General features: G+C 42.4%; 1 protein-coding gene across 5 annotated transcripts in view; it reads left to right on the plus strand.

Moving 5' to 3' along the window:
- CREB5 (cAMP responsive element binding protein 5) overlaps positions 1-14,797 on the plus strand; it is a 421,520-nt gene that overhangs the window by 287,274 nt on the left and 119,449 nt on the right. The window lies entirely within an intron of this gene.

A 14,797-nucleotide genomic window follows, 5' to 3' on the forward strand; every position in this document is an offset into this window, starting at 1 on the left:
GGAAGGTGCCTAATCCCCTTGCCTGTCGATGGAAGTTACCAAATACCCAGCTGGGGAGTCCCAGTGACAGTGACTGTGTTTTACCTTCCCTCGGGACATGGCCTGTCCGTGAGCTTTGCCCTCCACAGGGGTCCCGGGACTGTGCTCCACGGGTGAGCAGTTGAAGGAGGAGACATGGCTTTGCTAGCACAACAGAAGAGGCATCAATCTCTTCCCTCCGTCCACTAGACACTGAGCAGAGCAGTGCCAGCTGCCCACACCTAAGCATCACCATGGTCGATGCTGAACTCACATTCTTCCCCTTTGCCCTCCCACGTTTCCCTCGGTGAGCCCTTCTATGGCAGGAAGGAAGGGGATAACATCAAGGAGGCAGGCACTGCTAGTCAGAGAAGCAGGGTGGGGTGTCCCGAAAAGAGCACAGCCTTTGGGGTTACAAAGGCTTGGATTTAATCACTCTTCTACTTACTGGTTATATAACTTTGACAAGCCACGTCACCTCTCTGTGCCACAGTTCCTATCTTCTCTGTAAATTGCAGCTAGCCAGACGGACCTCATGGAGCCATTGCAAGGGATGGAGATAAGGTTTTAAGGGCCCTGGCATATAGTGAGATGATGGGGAAGACATCTTAGTGGTTTCTGTTGTTGAGGATTCAACAATCCTGTTGAACAGGATTATCCTGACAGCAGACCCTGCTGCAGGTACAGCCTCCCTGACTCTCAACTGCACTTCTTGTCCCAGCATCACTCAGCCTTCTTCTTCTTCTAGCCTTTCTTCTGTTATGCAGAAATTTTCTTAAATTCAGGATATCAAGCAGGTTTGATTCATGCCAGGTCCTAGAAACAGAAGAAAAAGGAACATTCTGACTAAAGTGAGGTGAGGATACTACTGATTAAAATGCCAAATTTCCCATGATCTGGGTGGAGGGTGGGACACACGACATCACAGTTTGGAAAAAAGAACGCTCGCTGCCCATTCATGCTTATGTGGCACTGCGAATAAGAAAGCGAGATGAGTGAATTCGGTCATGAGAACTGAATTCTGTTTCTAGCTTGACTAAAAGAAGTTTGTAGGCCAGGCGTGGTGGCTCTCACCTGTAATCTCAGCACTTTGGGAGGCCAAGGTGGGCAGATCACCTGAGGTCAGGAGTTCAAGAGCAGCCTGGCCAACATGGTGAAACCTCGTCTCTACTAAAAATAAAAAAATTATCCGGCCATGGTGGCAGGCGCCTGTAATCTCAGCTACTCGGGAAGCTGAGGCTGGAGAATTACCTGAACCCAGGAAGCAGAGGCTGCAGTAAGCAGAGATCACGCCATTGCATATCAGCCTGGGTGACAGAGCAAGACTCTGTCCCGAAAACAACACACAAAAAAAGTTTGTATTTGCAATAGCATATGTGTGTCATGCTTATCTTTAGTTGGGTGAAGTTACCTTTTAAACTTGCTGCTTCCCTCTCGCTTATATTTTCTGGTGGTTCAAAATGGATGTGTTGTAGATTGAAGAGAAAGGGACTTCCAAGGACCCAAGTGCAAGAGTTAGGATGGAGGATGGTGGAATTACACAACATTCATGGGCCCAAGAGGTTCCTTGAGAGTTCCATGCTGGGATACCCTAATCTAGGCTGCGAAAGGGTGTATGGTTCCTGAAGCTGCTTGAAAGAAGCATTGTCTTAGATTTTACATATGAAGCATTGGTCAGGAAGGCCAGGGCAACATTAAGAAGCAGAAATGAGTGTAGGCTGAGAATGAGCTAGCCTATCATGTGCCTGACAGAAAATAGGGTGGACCAATCTGGAACTGTACTTAAAAAAGAAGCATCTGTGGCTGGGTGCGGAGGCTCATGCCTGTCATCCCAGCACTTTAGTTTGAAACCAACCTGGGCAACGTGATGAAACCCTGTCTCTAGTAAAAAAAGAAAAAGAAAAAAGAAAAAACTGGCCAGGTGTGGTGGCGTCCACCTGTAGTCCCAGCTACTCAAGAGGCTGAGGCAGGAGAATTGCTTAAACCCGGGAGGCGGAGGTCCAGTGAGCCAAGATGGTGCCACTGCACTCCGGCCTGGGTAACAGAGTGAGACTCCATCTCCAAAAAAAAAAAGAGGCAGCTGTGGAATAAAGTAGTGGCTTCTCCTTTCTGCCCCTTTTTGTTTGGTTTTCATGGGATTCTGACCTCCAAAGGGGTCTCCTACATTGGATTGCAGAAAGATGCGCGTGCAGGTACCCGAGTAGGCAGTCACAGTCCAGGGACGTGGACAATGGCCAGGGAGAGGAAGGGAAATGGGCGTCATTGATAAGTGTGGGCCAGGCCGGTGCAAATGCAGTGGTCTGAATCTCAGTTTGTGATTTTTAAATGGCTTTGCTGGTGTGATTAAAATGTATGCTGTAAGACCTGGTGCGGCCACAAATTCTGTCTCACACCTGTAATGCCAGTATTTTGGGAGGCCGAGGCAGGCAGATCACTTGAGGTCAGGAGTTGGAGATCAGCCCGGCCAACATGGTGACACCCTGTCTCTACTAAAAATACAGGCATCTACTAATCAGAGAAGCAGGGTGTGGTCTCCTGAAAAGAGCACTGGGATTTAAAAGGCCTAGATTCAGTCGCTCTTCCGCTTACTGGCTGTGTAACTTTGACAAACCACTTCATCTCTCTGTGCCAGTTTCTGTCTTCTCTGTAAACTGAGGATAACCAGGCTGACCTTGGGCATGGTGGCACATGCCTGTAATTCCAGCTACTCCAGAGGCTGAGGCACCGGAATTACTTGAAGCTAGGAGGGGGGTTGCAGTGAGCCGAGGTCACGCCACTGCACTCCAGCTTGGGCGACAGGGCAACTGGGTCTCAAAAAAAAAAAAAAAAAAGTACTGGGTGCTTTCAGGGGCATGCATTTCATGAATATGGGTTACAACAAGAGTAATTCCTTAAAGACTTACACACTCTTGAAAACTGAAACTGACTTGACTTAGCACTCCAAAATCCACTCCACAGGTCACAAACTCTTTAACACAAGTCTATACATCTTTCCTTCCTGTACCTGCACTGGCAGGAGAACTTGTTAATGATTGATGAGACAATGCTGCACGCAGGAAGAATTAATCAGTAGTTTGCAATTATTACAGAGAGTGGGGTAGCAGTTAGACGATAGCCAAGACCCAGCTAGCTAGCAACAAAGTCTTTCTTTCTCTCTATTCACGTGGTACCAAAAAACTGAATTCTACCTTTTGATTTTTTTTCTTTTCCATCTGAATAACTAAAGTAGAACTGGATGTGTCCAAATAGCAAAACCTAGAAAAAGCAGCAATATGGCCCCCAATGAACGTCAAGGTATCTATGAATGCATAGATTTGATCACTTGTCTTAATGGGAAAATGAGGCCAGGAGCCTGTGCTGTGTGAGTTGGAATGCCTACCACTAATTATTATATTTTAGGAGTCTATAACTTTTTGTTTTTCAAATCAAAAATCTTGAACTGAAGTCATGTTGGGCTGCACCCATGCACCTACATGGCAGACAGTCCAGCTGGCCCTCTTGCAGAATTTTGGGCCTGTTTACCCACTTGGCTCTGCCCCTCTGCCCTCAATGGGGCCTGTATCACTGCTTAGGAATAAAAATAAAAGATCTGCAAAGCAAGCTTTTGTGCAGAAAGGTGAAGCCTAATTATTCGTAATCAATATGGCCTGATGCGATTGAGCTCTGTGGATTGTTTTGGAGTCAGACAGATCTGGGGTCAAAGTCTGGCTTTGCCATTTGCTAACTATGTGATTTTTGACAATCTGTTGAATCTTTCTGAGCCTCAGTTGCTTTATGTATGAAATGGAATCCATGAGAGCATAATACACTCAGCATGGTAAGTGCTCAGCAAATGTTAGTTATTTAATAATGGAACCAGTTGACTTCTTTGGAAGTCTGGATAATCATATGTTTTGGGCATCGATAATGTAGAGAGAAATAGTGCCATGTGACAATTCCTTCCAAGAAAGGTAAACCGAGTCACAGAATGCAGCTGAGGTCATGAGCAGGTGGAGAGGTGAAGAGAAAATCATACTTCTGGCTGTACATGTCACTGGCCAGTAAACAAGGTTTCAGCTCTCAGTACAATGTACTGTAGTTTATTTCAACATCAGAAGAGCAGGTTCTTTTTTCACCCGTTTTAATTAAGTAGCAGATTTCTTGTTTAGATGGCATAAAGTCACTTTTCTTTTGCATCTGCCTCTTCTTGACCTTCTTATTTATCCTAACACTTCCGTCAGCTCAGCAGCACTTTGCAATAAAGGGCTGGTCCCATTTAATTCCTCTGAAATTAATCATAATAACAGCAATTATAATAAACCCATTTAGTATAAATGTAGATGTAAATTGCTCTCGAGTTGCATTTTCGCCTTTAGTTTTGCTCTCACCAGCATCCACCCTAATACGGATCATGCAGTGGCCTCTCTATAGCCAGATTATTTTTCTGAGTTCAGATCTTGCCCTAGTTCAGTACATGGCTGCTTTTTGCCATTTCCTTCCTGTGAGGGCAAACAGGAAGCTCCCTGTGACGTGTATAGGTCACAGGAAACGTCATTTGATTTGAATTTGCTCTAACCATCCAGAACTTCCTTAGCAGTATAATAATTATCTTATAATTCTTTTCTTATAATTTTTCTTTAGAGACAGGGTCTCGCTCTGTCACCCAGTGACATAATCACAGCTCACTGCAGCCTCAAACTCTTGGGCTCAAGTGATCCCCCTGCCTCAGCCTCCTGAGGAGCTGGGGCTACAGGTGCATATCACTACACGTGGCTATGTTTTTACTTTTTTTGTAGAGACTGAATATCCCTATGCAGCCCAGGCTGGTCTCAGGCTCCTGGTCTCAAGAATTCCTTCCGTCTCAGCCTCTTGGGTAGTCTGGGTTACAGGCGTCAGCCACTGAGCCTGGTCCAGTCTATAATTCTAAATGCACTTATGAAGGCAGAACCTAAAGATTGACGTTTCAACCCAACCCACTCACCTTACAGATTAAGAAATCAAAGGCCAGGTATGATGGCTAGCTCTTGTAATCCTAGCACGCATGCTGGGAGGCCCAGATGGGAGAACTGCTTGAGCCCAAGAGTTTGAGACTAGCCTGGGCAACTTAAGGAGACCTCATCTTTACAAAAAAAAAAAAAATTAGCCGGGCATGGTGGTGTGAACCTGTAGTCCCAGCTACTTGGGAGACTGAGGCAGGAGGATCACTTGAGCCTGGTAGTTCCAGGCTGCAGTGAGCTGTAATGGTGCCGTTGCACTATAGCCTGGGCCACAGAGTGAGACCGAGGGAGGGAGGGAGGAAAAAAGGGAGGAAGGAAGGGAGGGAAAGGGGAAAAGAAATTGAGGCCATCCAAAAATATGAAGAGAGTTATTCTATATCATAAAACCACTGGTGTCAGGGCCCAGACCAAGCTCTAAGGTGGTGAGGAGCACATTTCTGCCTTTCCAGGCCAGTGAGCTTCCTGGTGCCAGGAACTATGTCGTAATGCCCAGGCTAATGCTTTGCAGTCCCTTTTTGAGTTCTGACTCCTGGGGATGGTGGGGTGGGACAGAGCAACCAACAGGCCGGCCCCTGAGATGCTGGAAATCATTCAGGCTGCTGTGCAGAGACTCCACCCTCTGGTCTGGAGAGAGGGTTGCAGAGGCCACAAGACTGCTTGCTTTTTGCCTCCAGCCATGAGTCCCTTGGGATCGCCTTAGTGGGCTCAGAAGTCGTGGGCCCTAAATGCACTGGGGTAAATGTCCTGGAGCCCAGCTCTTTGCTCCCCACCACTCTCTTCTCTCCTCCCTCTCCCTGCCTGAGCCCTGGCTACACTGAGTGCATGTCAGATGAGGACAGAGCTTGGAAGCTGCCCCAGAACCAGCACCCACCCACCTGCAGGATGTGACCTCTGGGCTCTGAACACGCTGCTTCCTCCCTCTTCCTCCCCACCTAGGGAACAGTTTTAGACCACAATTCCCAAACAGCCCCACTTTGCTCTTTAATCCCAAAGAGACTCCAGTACTTTGTGACCACAGAAAACTTGTCACTTCATTATGATTCTGAAAAAAGAGAGCAAAGGGTAATTCATAGTTGTTTTAATGACTTTGCATCCTTTCCCATGGAGGCAGCTTTCAGCTGTTAGGCACAAAGGACCCTGGCCTGCTCTGACATCTGACAGTGCAGTGGAGCAGCATTTTCCATAATGCTTTATCACAAGATTCTTCACAGCCAGTTAACCCAATTAATCTTCCCACAGTCATTACCCAGGTGCCGTACTATACGGCTGCCCGGGAGCCTCCAAAGCTCGGTTGCATGGAGATGAACTATTGTGCCTCCCGACCTTGAAAGGATGTTTCTAACTAATTAATGATTGTTAAGTGCTTGGAAAATGCCCTGTGGAACTATGCTGGGGCTCATATGTCTACATCTTCAGCTGTGCAGATGCGCTGCCTGCAAATCAGAGATCCTTCCTGCCGTTTGTAAATCATAGGAAGATAGCTATGACCCTTTCTTTTCCCAAAGAGTTATCTGTCCCCCTCCTCCTCTTTTTCTTTATTCGTGTGTCCTGAGCTGTGTTTTTAAGCCCCTTTTGAAATGGGCCAGTGTTTTGTAGGATTTCCTCTACTGAAGTGAGAAGGATCTTAGCGGATTTTTCCAGCCATGTGATCCTTAATGAGGCAAATGGAAAACCACTATTGGCTGAACCATCAGTGAACAAAATGTGGTTTTCTGTATAGCAGTTGTTAAACTTTTTTGATGTGAGTGATAGTTAGAAATATAGTCTATATTACAGCCCAGTATACTCACATGTATGCACATATATGTACACACATATATACACACCTACACATATATACACACATGTACACACAACATGCTACACATGTGTATATATACACACATAAATATGTGGTATATGTAATGTATATCTGTGTGTGTATATATGTATACACACACACACACATATTTGTAGAGACTGGGTATCCCTATGTAGCCCAGGCTGGTCTTAGACTCTGGGTCTCATGCAATCCTCCTGCCTCAGTCTCTTGAGTAGCCTGGGTTACAGGTGTGAGCCACTGAGCCTGGCCCAGTCTTATAATTCTAAATGCACTGATGAAGCCAGAACCTAAAGATTGATGTTTATATGTATGTATGTGTGTGTGTATATATATATATATATATACATACACAACACACACACACACATATGCATTACATATATGTGTACATATGTATACACACATATATACATGCGCACATGTGTACACTTTGCATATATGTATATATGTGTATATGCACATAGAAATATATACTGTGTATATATATACACACATATACACTGGATTATGTGTATAATATACACATACACATATGCACACACACATAATTTTTATGGAATAATAATTTTTACTGCATGTAACATTTTTTGGGTATCTTATGTGTTAGATATATGTCTATTTTTCTAAACTGCTGATGATGTCGTATTAAACTGATTTCACCAATTTCTCACTAATTGGCCCCCTAATGAAATGCAGCCAGAGTCGGAAATGCAGTGGTATCATAGAAAGGTCACTGGAATGCTGGGCAAGGATCAGGGGACCTGGGTTGTATATCCAGTTCTGTCCCAACTCCAAGATTCTTTCCCCCAAACTCTGTGTCCTCATATAAATTTAAGGTATTTGTTTTCAAACTGTGGGTACCCTCAGAGTACTTTTTAAGAAATCCTCTTGTGGAAAAGCCCAGTATGGGAAACAGATCCCTCACTGGTCCGTATCTCCTCCCATAAGTCACCCCCACCCCCACCCAGAGGTCCTTGGAACAAAATCCAAATCCTACTAGATTAGAAATTTCATAATACCGGTCTAGTTCTGGCCTTCAATGATTATTTTATTTCTTAGGTATTAGATACATCTAATGAAATGCAACCTGATTTATTTCCATTGATTCTGAGCTGTTAATCTCAATTGGGAATCTCCAGAACCAGTGGGGATTTTTGCTGTAGGACCATAGTTCTTCAGCATTGTAGTTTGTTCTTAGGTCTTAAGGGATAGGCTTCTTCAGGGAAGGGATGAGTTTGAAAGGCCTTTGCTTGATGTATGGGCAAGTGGACGTGTGGGGATGTTTATTTATGTCTTTGTGTCTGCTGTCTGCCTCCTAAATTTAACAGGTTCTTGATTTTTAACAGAGCTCAAATCATTTGGCCTACAGCTGGTAAAATACAATTTTCTGGGTTCTCAGAAAGAAAGCCTTTTTAGACTTATAAAATGAGAGCTCATAAGACTTCTTGAATATCAGATAGCTCTTACAAAACACCGTTTTGATGAGTTAAGTGTAAATGAATCAGAAACATACAGATTAAATTTCCCTTGAAAGACACATGGGTTTAAGAATTAAGAGGGGGAAGTGCTTGGCAAGATGGATTTCAGGTTTGTGCCAAACCTCAAAATGTTTGAAAAATGGTTTGAGACATTTTTACTGAACGCAAAATGCCATGGAGTTTCCTTATCCCCAGACATGACAGTGAATCTTTTTGACGACAACTGTATGACAAGGAAAAAGGCCTGCGGGGCTTAGCCATTTTCTCATTTCTTTAATACTCCCTCTTCCTCATCCCCCACCCCCGCAGAAAAACCACATTCACAGGGCTAAGAGAACTTCCTGATTGACAAACCAAAGTTTTGAGTCAGGCAATTACCAGAAAATAACCCTACCACTCAAAAATGCATGAATCCCCTCCCAATACTATCCAATTATACCATTTTCTAAGTGGAATAATGCACTCTGAGGATAGGCAGTATTTGCTATGTTTTTTTCATTGGTGTCCAGAGCAGTGCACGGTTATTCTAGTCATTTGTCTGACATTATAGTGCCAGCTTCTTTGGAGAAGGAAAGTAAGTCCACTAAAAGCAAACAGATTGGAGAGCACTATTCGTTGGTTTATTAAAACAGCCACAGTGTGGAAATGCTGTTTTATGAAGGCAGGGCATGGGATGAGGCTTTCAAGTTGCTGGGAATGGTCTTGAAAATGTGGTGCCTTCTGTCTTCTCTATTGAATACGCTATATTATCACTTCTCCGCACCTCGGAATTCTTCCTGGCATGAGGAACCTCAGGAGCAACATAGTAAGAATCCCAGGACTAATTATCTCATGAACGTTGCCTATCGTCTGTATTCAGTGCCCTCCAATTATTTTTTACTAGCTGTGCCTTTTACAGGCTGACCCTTTTACAGCCTCATTTTTCATATGCAAAAGCACAGAAGTGGGTTTTGAGTGAGATACACACAATAAGGGAGGGAGAGGGCCTGCGTGAGAAGCCATGGGCTGGGCCATTTGCTCTGTGAAGCTGCCTTGTCTCATACTTTTGTTACATTTTCATATTTAAGCCAGGATGACCAAGGTTGGTTGATTGGTTGGTTGGTTTCCTTCCTTCCTTCCTTCCTTTTTTTTTTTTTTTCTCATTTGAAAGAAAGGGTGTATTCAGTGATACCCATATTGGTTTAGAAACTAGGGGATATAACTTTGCTGCCCTCTGAAAGTGAAAAAAAAGGAAAGAAACTAGGGGATAATGATGTACTTTTTCAAAAGATTTCAAGTCAGTGTAGACCAAGAGAAAGCTATCTTTAAATCTATATATTTTAACTCTATGCTAGAAATCATGGGAAAAAATCTATTTATTATCTTGTTAGGGGAGCATCTACACGTGCAAAAGTAGTACTTAAAAGGGAGAGTAAATGTCACACTAAACTCAGTACTTGCAGGGAAGACCGTGCATAACCGTGATTGTTCAGACCCACCCCTGACTCCCAGCAGCTTATACTTCTCTATATTTATTGAACTATATATAAAAAATCAAACTGAAAATGCTGCAGAGAAAAAAAACAGTTACACCGAATTTCTGTCTTGGAAAGGGCTTTTTAGAAACAGAAATAGTAGGGCCAAATTATGCCTCTATTTTTACCTTTGCCAAAGCAGCTTCATATAGAACAATAGGGCCAAGAAGGCGTGTTTTAATTCCGAAAAATACGGAGTCCCCTGCCCAAGAGCTCCAGTGCCTCCTTCACACTTGCCCCAAATGTCTCTCTCTAATACACAAAGGACCGAAGCCATGGAGTAAGTCTGTCAAATGGTTCTCTTAATTTGTAACTCAGCCACCTACCTGAAATACTGGCAAATCAGTTTTTAAAATTTAAAATGTATGTATTTCCCAATTTGGTGTATACAGGGACATCGCCTAAATGAGATGTACATCGGACAGTTGATATTTCTAGAAAAGGTTGTTATCATATAGAGATCGTTTTCATGTCATTAAGCTATGAATGATGGTAGATGTTTAGTATCTTCTTGGCCTTTGTTGACGTAGTTTAGCTAGCTGCCTTGCACAGACAGTAAGCTCTGCCTGGAGCCCCTACTACTAACACCTCCACAACACACATGCGCGCATGTGCACACACACACACACACACGAGTGCCTGTAATGCAGGGCTAACTTCTCATCTTTCCTAGAACAATTCATGTGTCTCCTCTTTGAGGATCATCCCCTGGAACCCCCAGGGTATTAGATAACACATTGGGGGGGTGTCTCCCATTACACCCTTAGCTGCCTTCCCCGGCCATTTGCCTTCATGGGTGATGAATTCCTACAGGACAGCAATGATCTTTTATTCACTCTAGGCTGTCAGCACAGTTCCTGAGATACAGCAGAAGCTGAGTAAATGTTTAACAACAATAACTAAAAGAAACTTAAAAAACAATTTCAGCTGTGTTTTTGTCGCATTGAATTTTTATTGAGGTCACAAAAAGTTAGGTGGAACTAAAATCGCCCCTCTGCAGACTTTCTGGGTTCTTGGTCCTCCTAGGAAAAGTGAGGACTAAAATGCAGGGGAGTTTGTGCTCAGATGATGAGCTCCCTGCTTGATTTCAGCTCTCTTCTGTAACCTGTGTTTATCTTGATGGCCTTATTTATATCTATTTCCTTTCGATAAAAATAGAAGCTCAAAAAAGTGAATCTACCACATGAGGGAGGATACTTTTAACTCAGGCCTAAGTTTCACAGATAGAGTTAAGATGCTGCCCTGCGTGTGGGCACCCAGCTAGATGGTCATTTTCTGAGTCATCTAACTTCTGAGTTTTCATTTTTTTAAGAGTATAATTAAGATAGGTTCCCAGGGATTTAAAATATTTAAAAAAATAAATAAATAAAAGGAAAAGCCAACCCACCAACTCTGTGAGTAAAGTAGACAGTCTATATGTGGAGACCCATATAAGGAGATTTGTGGGCACCTGCCCAAATTGAGAGAAGCATTAAGAGCTATTTGAAACCTACTGAAATGTCAACACACTTTTGAAAAAGGTCCATTAGGGATGCAAATGTGCAGCTCCCTGATGATGATAAGCACTGGAAAGAAAACAGTGAAACCCATTAGGAGGCTTTGAGAACTGAGTTCAGAGTCGCAGGGAAGACAAGCCTAGTTTCTGCGAGGGCCGGGGAGATGAAGCCCAGCCCTTCTCTGTACCCTGAACCAGCAATTCTAATGATTTAAATACACCCCCCCCAAAAAAAAAATTCCTCTTATTTTGGATAGAGCCAATTAACTCATTTGTAAATGGGCCAACTTTGAAATCCTATCAGTGGCAGATAAAATTCATTTTAATAAGATTTATTCTCTGAGTTACTAACTGTGACTTGATTCTGTGAAGAATCTGACATTAGAAGCTCACTTCAGGCCTTTGATGTGTCTTGGTTTGTTCTTGCAGGGGTTTTTCTTATAAAAGATTGATTCCAATTTAATTCTTTAATTACAGAATTAATTATGTAGTTCTTACTACATATTCTTCTACAAGTCTACTCAAACTAGGGATATATATTTCTATCTAATAATCACTTAGAGCTCTTTGAAAAATTACCTAGTCAGAAGGACACCTTTCATTTTGGTTGCCCAAGGTCACGTGTGACAAGTTCACACGTGACATCAAATAATATTCATAGTAAGGGATAAATTTGAGCATAATTTTTCTGTAATTACTCTAAATGTGAAAAAATATATAATCGATTTTTACCATCTTCCTTGATCTGGAAGGAATTGTATCAGTTTCCAGGACGTCATAAAACAAAATATTTAAAGTATGTTTCAAATAATAAAAAGAGAAATACTTAATAAAGATGTGGAATTCATTTATGAAGACAAATACTGGCTGTGAACCAGTAGGCCAAAGAGTCTGCCAGAAGTTTGCTGTAGAGAGTCATTCTTGTATGTCTGCTCTGCCCTATCACTCTGAAGTTCACTCCATATTAAGAAAATGAATTTTCTCATCCATGCTAGACTTTGAAATCATTGATTTTGTTTGCTTTGTTTTTGAGTAATATAACAGAAGATCTTTTTTTCAGTTTTCTTCCTTATAAGGAATAGTAGTCCGTGCCACTTATAATTCTAATTCCTTCCACCTTATTTTAATTAAAGAGGTTTGTTTGGTATATATATTTGATACTTGGGAATTTTATATAAAAGTTACAGTTTTTGATCCTTCTGGAGAGCTTCAACAACTGAAACCATGGCGGAAATGGAAAGCACTTAACCCTCATAAGAACAGTTGAATGTTTCAGCATTACCCGAAAGCAAAATTATAAGCCCTGGAAAGGACATTTCCATTTGGCATTTTCTGTGCTTGTCGAGAAAAATAGCCTCAGGCTTCAGAAAGGCAGAAAGATCTATTACCAATAGCATGAGGCAAGCGCTCTGGTGCTCACTTATGTCAGATCAATCTTCTTAACCTCTAGAAACCTTTCCAACTATGTTACGATGTTCTTCTTTCTGCTTCTCCATCCAAACTAAGCAGTGTCCTCCAGAAACTTAGTGTAAGTTTTCCCAGGGGTGAAAGGAAACCAGAATGATTTTACTCCCAGGTAAAAAATGCATAGCCTCTGCCTCCAGGGAGATTTGAGTCTAATCACAGAGATGGATACTAAAGGAAATAACCATACCTATAAATATATTCTTTAGAAATAACATGAAGGAAAACCGCAGGGGGCTATGTGACCCTTTAAATTAATGGTTGCTGAATTTGACCTTTAATTTGGAGGTCAAAGAACATTTTAAGAAACTGATATTTAAAAGGCGACCTAAAGGATGAATGAGAATTGGTCAACAAAAGAGCAGATAGCAAAACCTTCCAGGCAAAGCTCAAAAGATGCTTCAAGACCCTGGGGTAGGACAGAGCATGGCACGTTCTAGGCAATGAACGGAAGCCGGGGTGGGTAGAACCTATCAAGCCAGGTGGAAAGTAGTGCCACAGGCATCAATGCCATAGAACATATAAAAGATCCTTTAAAAATCCCAAATACTAAGGAAAATCATGGAAGAATGTTGAACAGGGAAATGTCATGACCAGATCTTTGGTTTCTGAAGATCATTCTGGCTGCAAGTCAGAGGACAGATAGAAGAGGAGCGAAACTGGAGGCAGAAACTGTTGGAAGAAACCAAGTGAAACAACACAGTGTTTTGGACTAGGATCTTGGCAGTAGGGATGGAGCCAAGTGGATAAATTCCAGGTCTATTTTGGGGGTGGAGTGAATAGAATTTGGTGAATGATTAGAAGTACAGGATGAGGAATCTCAAAGTTAATGCCTGAATTCTGCAAATTCACTTCTACCAAATATATTTAAGGAAATATGAAGTGAAAGATCTAAAGATGGAGCACTATACTAGTCAGGGTTCTCCAGAAAAACAGACCAATGAGAGAGAGAGAGATATGGTTTATTATAAGGAATTGACTCACCAGATTATGGAAGCTAAAAAGCCCCATGATCTGCCATCTGCCAGCTGGAGACCCAGAAAAGCAGATGGTGTAAATTCCAATTGGATTCTGAAGGCCTGAGAACCAGAAGTACCAATGGTGTTGGCCCCAGACTAAGGTCAGGAGAAGACAGATGTCCCAGCTCAAGCAATCAGGCAGAGAGAGAGAGAGAGAGAGAGAGAGAGAGAGAGAGATATCTCAAACTTCCTCTACCTTTTTCTTCTGTTCAGGTCCTCAATGGATAAGATGAAGCCCACCCACATTGGGGAAGGTACATGTACTGTGTTACTCAGTCTACCAGTTCAAATATTAATCCTTTCCAGAAACATCCTCATAGATGCACCCAGAAATAATGTTTAACCAGATATCTGGGCAACCCATGGCCTAGTCAAGTTGACATAAAACCCACCATCACAGGCACCATGAACTAGATCATCCATAGGGCTCAACCTAGGCACTTAGGGAATCTTGTCTTAGCTCTTTAGCAGGTAAGGTCAAGTAGCATCTACTGTAAAGTAGTGAAATGTTTTTCATGGCAGACCTGGAGGATTTTTGTCATCCTCAAAATGTCCAGTCTAAAGCTGGTCCCAATGAGTCTGATGGCTCCAACACTGAAAAAACAGAACTGTTTATCTGGGGACCTGTCCTGCCTCTCCTAAAAGATGTTATTGTGCTTATTAATAAATTACTTATTCTAGTGCACAAAGAGTGAAACCTTTATTTCCTGCTCATCAAAAGGATTATTGTTCACATGTGAGAATGAATTACCTCCTCGACTACCCCTCATGATTCCTGCTTCCTGCTGCCCTCCTCAGCTAAATATTTCTTGCAATCAGAGATCACTGGAGCCTTTCTTTTGTTCAAAGAAAGGAAAGTCGAAGAACAAACAGTAAAGAATTACTCATCTATTTGTGTCTGGCTTTGAGGAAAATCTACTTTTAACTGATGTGTTGTTTCCCTGAAATAAATAATAGCTCTGGATCTCTCCAAAAGTCAGGTTACTCACTTTTTTTTTTTTTTTTTTTTGA

The sequence above is a fragment of the Cebus imitator genome, unplaced genomic scaffold, assembly GCF_001604975.1.
Source record: "Cebus imitator isolate Cc_AM_T3 unplaced genomic scaffold, Cebus_imitator-1.0 Scaffold45, whole genome shotgun sequence".
NCBI lineage: Eukaryota > Metazoa > Chordata > Mammalia > Primates > Cebidae > Cebus > Cebus imitator.